Source organism: Ictidomys tridecemlineatus, chromosome 8, assembly GCF_052094955.1.
Source record: "Ictidomys tridecemlineatus isolate mIctTri1 chromosome 8, mIctTri1.hap1, whole genome shotgun sequence".
NCBI lineage: Eukaryota > Metazoa > Chordata > Mammalia > Rodentia > Sciuridae > Ictidomys > Ictidomys tridecemlineatus.
In genome coordinates, this window is record NC_135484.1 from 128,308,301 (window position 1) to 128,320,942 (window position 12,642).

A 12,642-nucleotide genomic window follows, 5' to 3' on the forward strand; every position below is an offset into this window, starting at 1 on the left:
AGGTTTGGTATACATTTGCTTCAAAGATGTGCTGCTCTATCCTATATTTTCTCACGCAATGAACTTGAATTCTGAGCTAGTAGAAGCAATTGGAGCAGCTAGCAAATTTGTCTCGAACTCAGAATCTAGTTGCTCCTAGTATTTTCTTTTAATGAAGTCACAAGCAAACCTGATAAAAACTCGGTTTTTTACATATAAATAAATATTTAGTTGCTTTGTTTATTAATATGCGGTGCTGAGAATTGAACCCAGTGCCTCATGTGTTTGAGGCAAGCTGAGCCACAACCCCAGCCTAAAAATCTCAGTTTCCTAAATTTTGCGACCTGCATGTCAGAGAATTAAACTCCAGGATATATAAAGAACTCAAAAAATGTAACACACATACACACACACACACAAACCCAATCAATAAATGGGCAAAGAAACTGAACAGACACTTTACAGAAGAAGAAATATGATCAGACAACAAACATATTAAAAAATGTTTAACATCTCTAGTAATTAGACAAATGCAAATTAGACAAATGCAAATTAAAACTACACTGAGATTCCATCTCACTCCAGTCAGAATGCAATTATCAAGAATACAAGGAACAATAAATGTTGGCAAGGATGTGAGGAAAAAGGCTCACTTGTACATAGCTGGTGGGAGTGCAAATTGGTGCAACCACTCTGGAAAGGAGTATGAAGATTCCTGGTTGCTCCTAGATCTTCTTCTATAGTAGTTGCTCTTGATAAGATCACAAGTAACCACAAGAATGGGAATGAAATCCTAATTAGAATAAGTTATACTCCATGTTTATATGTCAAAATACACTCTACTGTCATGTATATTTAAAAAGAACAATAAAAACCCCTCAGTCTCCTGAAATAAGGGTTCCTCTCCTATTATGCAAACTCCTGAATGCAAAAGTACATATATAGATAATTCATGTTGCCCTGCAGAAATTGGGACAAGAAGAACCAACACAAATATTTAAGTTGTTTCCTTTTTTTCTTTCTTCTCTCTTTCTTTCTTCCTTCCATCCCTCTCTCTCCTTCCCTTTCTTCTCCTCCTCTTCCTCTTTCTCCTCCTCCTCTTCCTCCTCCTCTTCTTCCTCCCTCCCCCACCCCTCTTCTTCTTCTCCTGTAACATACTGTCTGTTTCTGGTTCTCTAGTCATATATTTTTTCTGTCAAAAGTAAGGCAGGCAAACTTGCTGACTTTCTAGTAGGGTAAAATTTCAAAACCTTCTCACTTTCTGACTTAATGGAAAATAGAGAGATTCCTAAAACATAAATAAACTATCTTCTCCAAATGCAACTAAAACATAAATAAACTATCTTCTCCAAATAAGGCCAACAATGATTAAGTAAAATGGTATGTTGCAAAGATAGATATACGCATAAATACATTTGGGAAACTGCAAAGAATAACATAAAAGCTAATTACTGGCAAACCTAGAGAAAAAACATGACCCAAACATTCTGGTTCTGACAAATCCAAGACAGTATCTAATCACATACCATCTTTTTCAGATTCTAGAAATGTTAAACATCCAGCTGATATATTGCAGATTATTTTGAATTGAGTATAATAGGACATGAATGGGTTCTGTATACTGAGTATAATCTTTAAATCACTAGAAGATTCTCTATTAAAAAAAACTATCCTATGCCTTCAGCACAACAGGATGGTTCAACATTAGTATAGTTAGATAGTATACCTATTGTGACAGATATTTAATAAATAATTCTGTGGTATAAGGCAGGTAAAAAAAGAAAAAGAAGAAAGAAGGAAAGAAAGAAAGAAAGAAGTTCTAAACCAACACTTTAATACAAATGTTCATGAATCTAAGAAACATCCAGTTTCTCTCAGATGCAGCACCAAGAAATGTTCACTCAGCAACTCTGGAAACTTTCCTAGTTGTACTTTTGTATGATCAAACATCTAAGTACACTTTTCCTTCCTCAGCAGCATTTTGCCACATACATATACATTCTACTCATACAATAGAACTTGATCTTTGTGTATGACAATTCTCTAATTTCCACTTCTGTAAGCTCATCTCTTTTCTAGTATTCTATTTGACCATTTGTATAAGTCAACTGAGAGAAATTCTGTCAGAATAGTCTGTTTCCATAAGTTAAATAATGGGCTCAGTGGTATTTTCCATAAATGAATGTGAGAGTAAAGCAAAGTAGAAAGGATAAATAACCACTAGAAATGTGAATAGAATTTCTCTTTGTCTTCATCAAAGTTTCAAGAAGCATAACACTAGCCAGTGTAAACTTCAGGGCTCGAGAACACTCTAGCCATGAACTCAATTCTTTATTTTCCACAAATGTCATTAAAGAGATCCTAATTTCCAAATTTGACTTCAGTTCCTCACTCAGTCCATTTCCTCCTAATATGAGCCTAATGATTACTCACTATTTCAAGTCTCCTGGCCATCACACTCTACTGACTTCTGTGTGTATGTCTTTGTCAGACATCTGTAAGATGTTCCATAAACATCTTAAATTCAACATATCTAGAACTAGACTCATCCTCTCTGCCCTCAATTTCCCTTTCTTCCAAAAGATTGAGCTATATCTCCTTTTACATTCTTCTTTAGGCTAAATAACTTCATTATACTTCATGTTTCTCCAAATTTTATTCTTTCTTCCTTACCTGCCCTGAGTTGCATGGCTGGTGAGGGACAATGGAGAATTGAGAAAAGAATTGAGAGGAAAAGCTGAGAGCAGGTGGAACATTCTCCTCTGATGGAGGAACAATGACCCAGAGCTAACTTAGCACATTTTTTATATAGGTTTTATCATCAAAAGGTTATTTGTGGGAAAGTTTCTGCAAAGCAGACAGACTTGAAGTTCACAGTGAAACTTGTGAGACATCATGGTTATTTTGTTATGCCCAGAATTCCCTACCCCTGGCAGATTGTGAGCTCAAGGTCCAGCCTGATATAGCTCCCTGCTTGCACAGAGCCACCTCAGGCCAGGCATTACCATTACAACTGGGCAATCTTGATCTGAATCTTTGCACAGGAAGTTCCTAGTGCAAACGCAGCCATAAGGCAGTCAGAAATCATGATCCAAGACATAGCTCTCTACCCTAACTGTGTGTTTATTTACTTTCTGGATCACTTTTAAAATTCTCTCATTCTTTCAATTCTTCAGACTGTTGTGTATTTCATTTCTGAAGCATTTATCCTCTGTAATATTGACCAAACTTTCTAAACTGCCACTGTGCTTAGAGTAGAATAAAATGATAAATGAATTGTTTAACAATTTATCACAAAATACTAAATAAATTATTCCATTTCTATTCTGATGCTAGTTTTCATCAACAAATCCTGCCAGGTCCTGTTTAGTTAGCAAAAAAAGTGTGTTAATCATGGAAAAGTTGATTTTAATATCCTTGCATTTTAGGTAAGATATATCTGGTGAAAATCAGAAAAGTCCCAAATGGAGACTTGATTCTTATCACTCTTAAGGGAAGGTTAAATCTTTAACAATTTAGCTGCTTAGAACTGCAATGTAAATTGCATGCAGTTATTATTTGATACTTATTTCTAATACTTTCCTCTTGTTATAAGCTGCTACACAAAAGAAACGATAGACTCACCACTTATATATTTGTCTCTTTTCATTACTGTTATGGCACCCAGGACCTCACACATGTTAGGCAAATGCTCTATCACTGAGCCACACCCCACAGCCCTTAGGTTCACTTTTTTACATCTAACACTACTAACAAAATGTGCAGAAATCGGGGCTTCAGAAAATTAGAGGTATCCCAGAGATGAATGAGAAGATGTAGCTTTGTAGTGACCAAGCCTTTAAATTCTCATACTTTCCTTTATTGTGACAAAACTTTAGTCAGGTCCCTGGAGTTCCTCCCTTCTACTCTTCTGCCTTCAGGCTCTTCAAATCTGCTTTTCTGAAAGCCTGAGCAAACACTAAAAGCAAAATTTTTGCCTAGCACTCTCTCCCTATAACAGGAAAGTCTTGTCTGATTTTGAGATAATTTAGGTTTCTAAGATTGGAGTAGTCACCCTTTTGCAATAATCTTTCTTTTGAATATGGTCTGTTCTTGTTTGTTTGGATTTTTTATTTGAGGCCCTTGTTTTAACTCTCTGTATTTTTAAGTTTTTACTTTTTTTCTGATTCAAACCTACTTCTCCAGGAGTTCTGACTCAGCTCCTTCCCCATTTCTTGGTCACATATAAAGTAAAAATATAACCCAACAGGGAGCCTTTTAGTATCAGGGATTCAACCACTAAGCCACATCATCAACCCCTTTTTGCATTTTATTTAGATACAGGGTCTCACTGAGTTTAGGGCTTCACCAAATGTTGAGGCTGGCTTTGAACTCACAATCCACCTGTCTCGGCCTCCCAAGACCGTGTAATTACAGGCCTGCACAACCATACCCAGCCAACAGGTAGCCTTTGATGCTCTCCTATTTATATTTCTATTTGGTCAGGTTTAGCATTAGCCAAGATAATTGAAGCAGTGGGCAAGGGAAGGAGGAAAAGGAGAAACAGCTTCCTTTTGCAAGAACTCTGGATCATGTTGTTTTTGTTTGTTTATTTTTAATTATATTATTATTTTCAGCTTTTTCTGAGAATTTTTGTTTTCTTGCTTTTCAAATACACCTATTGAGGTGTAATTTATACTGCAATGCACACATTTTAATGGATGAGCTTTGATAAATTCATATAAACATATAACTACAATAAAACCTGTCAATAACGACAAATAGAACACTCATGGCAGTTGATCTACCCCTCAACACTTAGCTACAGGCAACTATGTTTCTGCATTCTGATTTATATTGTTTTCTTATTTTTTCATGTTGTATCTAAATTACATAAAATTATATATAAAATTTTGTGTTCTCCCGCTGTACTTTTTGTCCTTTTGGCATCTTCGTAGGCAGTCCCCTTAAGGGGACTGGAACTTACACAACGACAGCTAAAAGGAGTCTTTGTAAGGGCAAGACTGTAGGCAGCCAGCGTTTCTCCTTCTAGGACAGCTTTCAGAACAGGTCCAATTCAGGAGTTTTGGAAACAGAAATCAAGGAGTCTTTACCTTACCAGGACTTAGAATGGCCTCTTTAGATAAGAGTGTAAATCAATAATATGAAATCGTGCAACTATTGCATGCTGGGGGTGTAGCCCAGTTACCATGTGCGGGGGTGTAGCTCAGTGGTAGAGCGCGTGCTTAGCATGCACGAGGTCCTGGGTTCAATCCCCAGCACTTCCACTTCTGGTGTTTTCTTTCACGGTTCCCCCTGACGCGTGCACTTAAAGAATGATGACTTTGTTTCAACTTTTTCTCTAACCTTGTACTTTTCCTACTCACAACAATGGTAAACTGATACTCATTTCAATGGACCTTGACGGTCTTTGGGTCTCCTAATCTGCTTTTGCATAATAAAACCCTTTACTGAAATAAAAGAAACTGCTAACTCAGTATTTCCTGAAAGCAAAACCACAAGGATGCCAGCCATGGAAGACTCGTTCCCCTTTGCTGTCAGAAAAAGATGGAAAGAGACAGGGGAAAAAAGCTTTGGGGAAAGTTTCTTCAGTTCCCTCCCTCTCCCTGTCCCAGTTGACCTGTGTCAGTGGACAGACGGCAACCTCTGAGGAAAATTTTCCTTTCGCCAACGTTCCTACATTTCCACCACACTGACTCTTGGTGGGTGACAAGAGGTTGGTCCGATAACCAGTCATGGTTAAGACGCTGTCCAAGGGAATGACGCTTCTGGCTAAACTCCGAGGCCGCCAAAGTTGAGGAAATTATTTTCAGAGGTAGAGCTGATGGTCAGTCTCAAAGCCATGACAGCGGGGCAGTGAGTGTTGCGCCTTCCTGTAGGACAAATGCTTTTAGTCCACTTCCCTTAGGAGGAAGGGACCTTCTGGCTTCCTGCATGGAAGACCAAACAAAGGAGACGAGACAATGCGGGCGCCCTCGGGGGCATCAAAATTGTACTTACGGGTAAAAGACCTAGCCCCAAGCTCTCTTTCGCCCCTGCTCCTCTTGTTCCTCCTGGGCAATCACTTGCTTCCTTCTACCCACCCCAACCACCCCAGTTTCCCAGCTTTCTTCACGAACTCCCTTCGTCTCCATTTCTCTGCTTCTTCCAAATTAAAATTTCCCCAGCAGCTCAGGTCACTCCAATTCCCGCAGCTCCGCTTCACAGGCTAGCTTTCCTAAACCTGGATGATAAACAATGGGGGAAGACTTTTCAACTATACAGGTCCCCATCCTTCAGCCCATGGAGTAATTCTCAGTTCACTGAGGAACCATAAGGTGGAAACCCAGTTCTCAGGTTCAGGAACCAATGTACTCCAACCTAAAACTGCTTCTGGCTATCTTATTCACCACATTACTTTTAAGCATCCTTTGGCCTGTAAGTGTCCATCTTAGCGATTTTCCAGTGCTTCACTCAGTCTTTCCAGGGTGAAAATGGGAGACAACTAGAACTGAGTAGGAAATAGAAAATTGATGTATACCTAGTTTATTCTGGTATTCAGGAAGATAGGACTTTTGCACAAGTAAGAAAAAACATTAGAATGAAAATTTCAAGTAAAAGAAACAACACAATGGTTTAGAATGACCCTCTAAAACTCACACATGAGCCAGGCCCTGTGGCATAAACCTGCAATCCCAGTGACTCAGAAGGCTAAACCAAAAGGATAACAAGTGAGAGGCCTCAAGCAATTTAGGGAGATCCTGTCTCAAAAAATAAAAAGGCTGGTGATGTAGCTCAGTGGTAAAGCATTCTGGGTTCAATCCCAGTAGCATCAATCAATTATATATGAACATATTTGGACATCCTAAATCTTGGCAACAGGAAGAAGCATCTACTCTTCTTGCCACTGTGATGCAGAGGTTAGAGAATTTGCCCATGGGGTAGAAGTGAGAAAGTTATTATAAAAGTGTAATTTGCTTAGCAGTTCTTGCTCTCCCTCCAAAATTCCTTAAAGTTTAAGTTTCTTTGTGAGTCTTAGAAACATAACTGCAGCCAGGCGCAGTGTAATCCCAGTAGTTTCAGAAGCTGAAACAGGAGGATCAGGAGTTCAAAGCCAGCTTCAGCAACAGGGAAGCACTAAGCAACTCAGTGAGACCCTGTCTCTAATAATATACAAAATTGGGCTGGGGATGTGGCTTTGTGGTTGAGTGCCCCTGAGTTCAATCCCTGGTACCTCCCCGCCCCCACACTCAAAAAAATAAAAATAATAAAAAACCTACAAAACATAACTTCAGTATACCCAAGTCAAAGCCACTGCCTGGTTTCAAGACCAAGATGCCCCATCAGAAAGTTTTTGAGAGGAGTGACTGTGACAGCTTTAACTTATGTTTTAAATTTGGAATCTGTGTTTCTTTAACCAACTAGACCTAATTTTTAAAGGCAACTTTTCAGGTTCTGATGTTTTGTGCCCTCCTAGCATTTCTTACTGGGCTGAGAGCCAAGTTATGAATGGTATGGGTCATGGTATGGGAAATTCACGATACCTCAGAGTCTATCTGGCAAAGGAGAAGCACATTTGGTGTTCCAACCTGAGGCCCCTTGAATTGTCATTGTCTATGCATGTCCCTGGCTGTGTTCAAGGTCCTAGGGCATAGGGTTTTCCACTTTTCTTGGGAAAAAAAAAAGTGTTCAGAATATTGATTCCCTTGAGAGTTAAAATGGCCAATGCTCTATTGCTTTATGGAAACTTCTTACGTTCCACAGCTTTGACAGCTGCCTGAGAGATTCTCCACACTGGATTAGTGATATTGTAAAGATGAGAGGGAAAAGATGCATTGGCATCTGTGCTTGGTGAAATAGAAGACGATCCAGGTTGTTTTTTGCTTCCTTATTTAGAGCCAAAGTAATGAGAATCAAAAAGAAATAAAGTTCATTCACTTAGTCTTTACCCATAGATAATTTAAACAGCAGCACAACCACAACATTCCTGACAGGGATAGCTCAGAAATGGCCGTGGTAGAATATTCCATGGTTTAGCTGATTAAAGCTTAGTTCTGTGTTTCAGTCCCAGAGGGAACTGTGCTTGTAATTGATTCCTGCTCCCTCTCCAGATTCTCAAGGAATATGCTTTTTTTTTTTTTTTTGGGGGGGGAGAGAAAGAGAGAACAAATTTTTTTAATATTTAGTTTTTAGTTTTCGGTGGACACAACATTTTTATTTTATTTTTATGTGGTGCTGAGGATCAAACCCAGCACCCCATGCGTGCCAGGCGAGCACACTACTGCTTGAGCCACATTCCCAGCCCAAGAAATATGCTTTTAGCTTCTCCAAAACAAAGAAATTTAATGTCCTTTAAATAAAATGACTTCACAATAAAAACATGGTAATACAAAAGGCAGCATGCAAACAAAGGCTTTGGTAAAGAAAAATGGAACTGGTTGAGTAGATACACTCAATACATGATTTGTACAGAAAATAAAGTGTTTCCATTTGGCCAGCGTTGACTTACTCAAAAAACTTGGACCTAATGCTCAGCACTTCTGTTGCTTATGTCCAATTCTCTGAGGCTGAGGAGATGGAGGAGTGAGCCTGGAGGAGAAAAGTGTTAGGAAGCTCATAGTAAGCCTTTCTGTTCCTTTGCCAAACATGATCCATGCTCCCAAAAATGAGACTCAAGGAAAATTTTCGTGGACTGCTAATTTTTTTCCATTCTTTTCTTGTCTTGGCTTCTTAGTTATACTGCCAAGTGGAAACTAAAGTCTATTAATATGGCTTCAGACTTGATAATCTCTCCTGGGGAGGAGATTCTGATAGATGGGTTGGATTCTTTTCTTCTCTTTACTCTTTCTTCCCTGTGGAGTCCCACATTTTGGAAAGCACTAAGGTTTACAGAGTAGAAATGGCATAACTAAATGAAAATAATTCATTTGTGGTCTCTCCTCAAATATTAAAAGTAATACGAGGAGATACATGTGAAAAACCAGAAGTAGAGGAGCCAGAATTTGAACCCAGTACCATGTACATGAGAAGCATATGTTCTACTACTGAACTACACCCCATAATCGCAAGTTCTTTTGCAAATTATTTATAAAATGTTGATGTGGTCTTCAGTTTTTGTTGGCAAAAGTTCACTGGCTTAAATTTTACTGGTGATGAAATTACTAACCTGGTACTATCTGGTAGCTTTACTAACACTGTTAAGATTTGGGTTTGGATAACATTGTTTCTGACCTTAGGACTTTGTCATATTTGTTAGCCTGCTCCACTGTCTACTTGACTGCGTGAAAGTTACTTGCCTCTGCCAGGAAAAAACACAAAATGTCCAACACAAATCTCCAGCAATACTGATTCAAAGTGTTTCTCAGCTCAGAGGCAACTGCCCACTTCAGTTGAATTGGAGAGTTGAACTGCATACCACATTGAGTTGGGTGCAGAGCCAGCATCTACTTTCCAGCTGACTCTCAATCTTCATTCACGCATTACAAAATTTAAGAATTATCCTTTTTTTTTCCTCTTTTACAACTCTTATGTTTTGTTTACTTATTTTTATGTGGTGCTGAGGATTGAACCCAGGGCCTCAGACATGGGAGGCAAATGCTCTACCATTGAGCCACAACTCTATTCCTAGAATTGTTCTTAATTCTGGCTCCACACTACTATCTCTAACTCTCACTTCAGGTATAGGGATGTTCACAAAGGATTTCAAGAAAAGAATCCACTAAGATCCCACATATTTCAATAATTTCCTTTTCCTGGTGCTGGGGACCAAAGTGTGAACCTCCCATATGGTGGAGTAATTTTGAATAACTGATATTTTCCAGACTGGGAAAATGAACAGGGCATCAGCAAACATAAGGCAGAGTAGTAAAGACAGCCTGCTGGATACATACAGTAGATAATTGAAAGACTAAATCTCCTAAGATTGCCAGTAGTGAATTTGAAAAACACAAGAAAGTCCTGGAAAACACAAGAAAGTCTTGGAAAACACAAAGCAGATAGGATTGTATTGAATGACCAGGGAAGAACAGAAGTAAAGTCTTATTCTCTTATGGGGGATGTTTTTGGCTTTATGTATATGGCAGATGAGCTCCATAAATAGTTCTAGGTCTTATGGTGCTTCTGTTTCAGGAACTTTGATACGATATTGACGGAAGTATTCCAGCAAGGTTTTAATTTAATGGTTTAAAATACTGAATATAAGTGTTGATGGGTGAAGATAGGAAAAATTAAAGACATGCATTTCCAATTCTTCCTATAGCTCTCCCCTCACTTGGGTTCACACTTGAACTGATTGATGGTAAGTTGATATATGCCAGCAACTCTTCAACAGATGGTGCTCGAGAAACTAGATATTCTTATTTAGAAGAATGAAACTAGATATCTATCACCCTGTACAAAAGTCAACAAAATGAAAACCATCATTTTGTATAATTGAGAAGTATCAATTTTTTTTAAAAAAGTATTGGGTAATAAGACATCAAAATTTAAAAAACAAAAAAACCACATACACACTTATGGGCATGCTGGGAATCAAACCCAGGACCTCATGCATGCAAATCATGAGCTCTACCACTGAGCTACATTCCTACACATGTAGTACCTTTTCTTTTTTTACATCCTATATCAGGAAATAAGATGCACATTTTCTGTATTTAACAGTTTTTTGGGGGATGGGGATGTGGCTCAAGCTGTAGCGCACTCCCCTGGCATGCACAGGGTGCTGGGTTCTATCCTCAGCACCACATACAAATAAAATAAAGATGTTGTGTCCACTAAAAAAAATATATATATATTAATATATATATATATATAAATATATATATATATATATATATATTAAAATAAAGTTTTTGGTTCTTTTTCTTTCTCTTTCCTTCCCTTTCTCTCTTTTTTTCCCCTTTGCAGTTATGCTTGGAGAGTAAGGGAATTCTAGATCAAATTGCCTTTCTTGCCAGCAATCTACAAGAAAAAAACAAGATATCATTCTTCCCTGAAAAATCTAGGACATATTATGTACAAAATGTACTCTAAAACGAAAATCATATCTTCTTATTTCCAATCAAGTTGTTTCCCTCAATTTCATATCTTGAGAAATGTCTTCACATTGACAAATCCAGAAAGGGGGGAGTGAAAGAGAGAACATGCTGATAATTTAAACTCCTTTCCCCTTTCTTCCTGCCTATTCATTCCTAAACAGCCAGTGATCTAATTGCTGTCACTAAAGATTAGTTTGCACTTTCTAGAGTTAATTATGTTTCAGTGATGGTGTATACTTTTCAGATTGGACTAAAAATGACCTAGGAGCACAAGCATTGTCAATTGGTCTGAAATTCAATAATTTCTCTCTTGGTGTAGCAATTATACAGGGTCCAGTTTGGTGATTTCAGATTTATTTTTCAGTGGATTTTCTCCTACCAACTATTAGATTTTCTAAACTAGAGATACTTACAGTATTCTAAGCTCTATTATGTAGCTTAGTTACCTATGAGAGTGTTGTTTGGTAATAGAATGTGTACTTAAAGTGTATGTGTTTTTCATTTCATTTCCTGATCCTCCTTCTCTGTTCCTTAGCTATTCAACAACACCATCTCCTTTTCTCACATTTCTCTACTAACATATAATACAATGGACTTCCACTAGGGCTGCTTCAGTTGTACTCCATAGATTTCTGTACCATACAGGACAAAAGACTAGGGTAAAGAGTAGATGAAAGAGGATAAAGGAACAACTTACTCAAAATCATCTGTAGGAGAGAATTCTGGCCCCATAAAAATTAACTTTGGGTTCTGTTTCTCAGCTCTTTGACAATTATAAAAGACTGAGCAATAAAAATAATGAGTTCCTAATTTTTTTCTTTAGTTTTCTTAATTTCCTGAGCTGTGTGGTCAACCACAGGATGTGGAAAAACAGAAAGGCCTTTTTGGAATGTGTCACAATTTTGTCTTCCTCTTCTAGTGATCTGGCCCACAGCTGGCAGGTATTGAATCCTATCAATATGCACGGGAGACAATAAATTTCTGAATTTTTCTGGATGGGTAAGTACATTGGACAAAAAGCAACCTTTAAGAATCTGAAACTTTCTAAAGTTGAAAACCATTGAAATATTGAAAAGGAAATGGAAGAAGCAGCTGAATGGGAGGGGCTGAGATAGCTCTGTTGGGAGAGTGGAAGAGTGAAGACCTGAAAGTCCCAGGTTCAATCCTGGGTCTCAACATTTACTTTGAAAAGCTAGCGACCCTATTAAGTCTACTATCTTGAAATCTAATAATCAGTTATATCTTTGAATTTGTGCTTCATAGTGTGATGGGACCTTAACAAAGGAAATGAGCAGAAGATGTTTATGTCTACATTTCCATACACACAGGGAGATCTTGACATCCCATGAATTTTGGTGGCAAAACAAAAATAACTAAGTTTTTGGAGTGTAAAATAAAGATGACCTAAGTTTATGTTGAGAATTAACAATTGATAGCAAATTTAAAGGTACCAGGAGAGGCCTGGGAAGAGAGAAATAAACTGATAAAGAATGGAAAACCAGTATATTTCAGTACCTTTAATGGCACCTTTCCTTGCTTTTTGCTTAGGGAACCTCATATTTTCATTTTTCACTGGGCCTGTACATTTATAGGAGGCCCTAATCAGTATTAAATTGACATTCATAGCATGCTTTCACAAATTTTTTTA

General features: G+C 37.9%; 1 non-coding gene across 1 annotated transcript; it reads left to right on the forward strand.

Moving 5' to 3' along the window:
* The first annotated feature begins 5,174 nt into the window (after positions 1 to 5,174).
* On the forward strand, positions 5,175 to 5,246 carry Trnaa-agc (transfer RNA alanine (anticodon AGC)). Its single transcript has one exon. It is a non-coding gene; the product is annotated as a tRNA-Ala (tRNA).
* Positions 5,247 to 12,642: the final 7,396 nt, after the last annotated feature.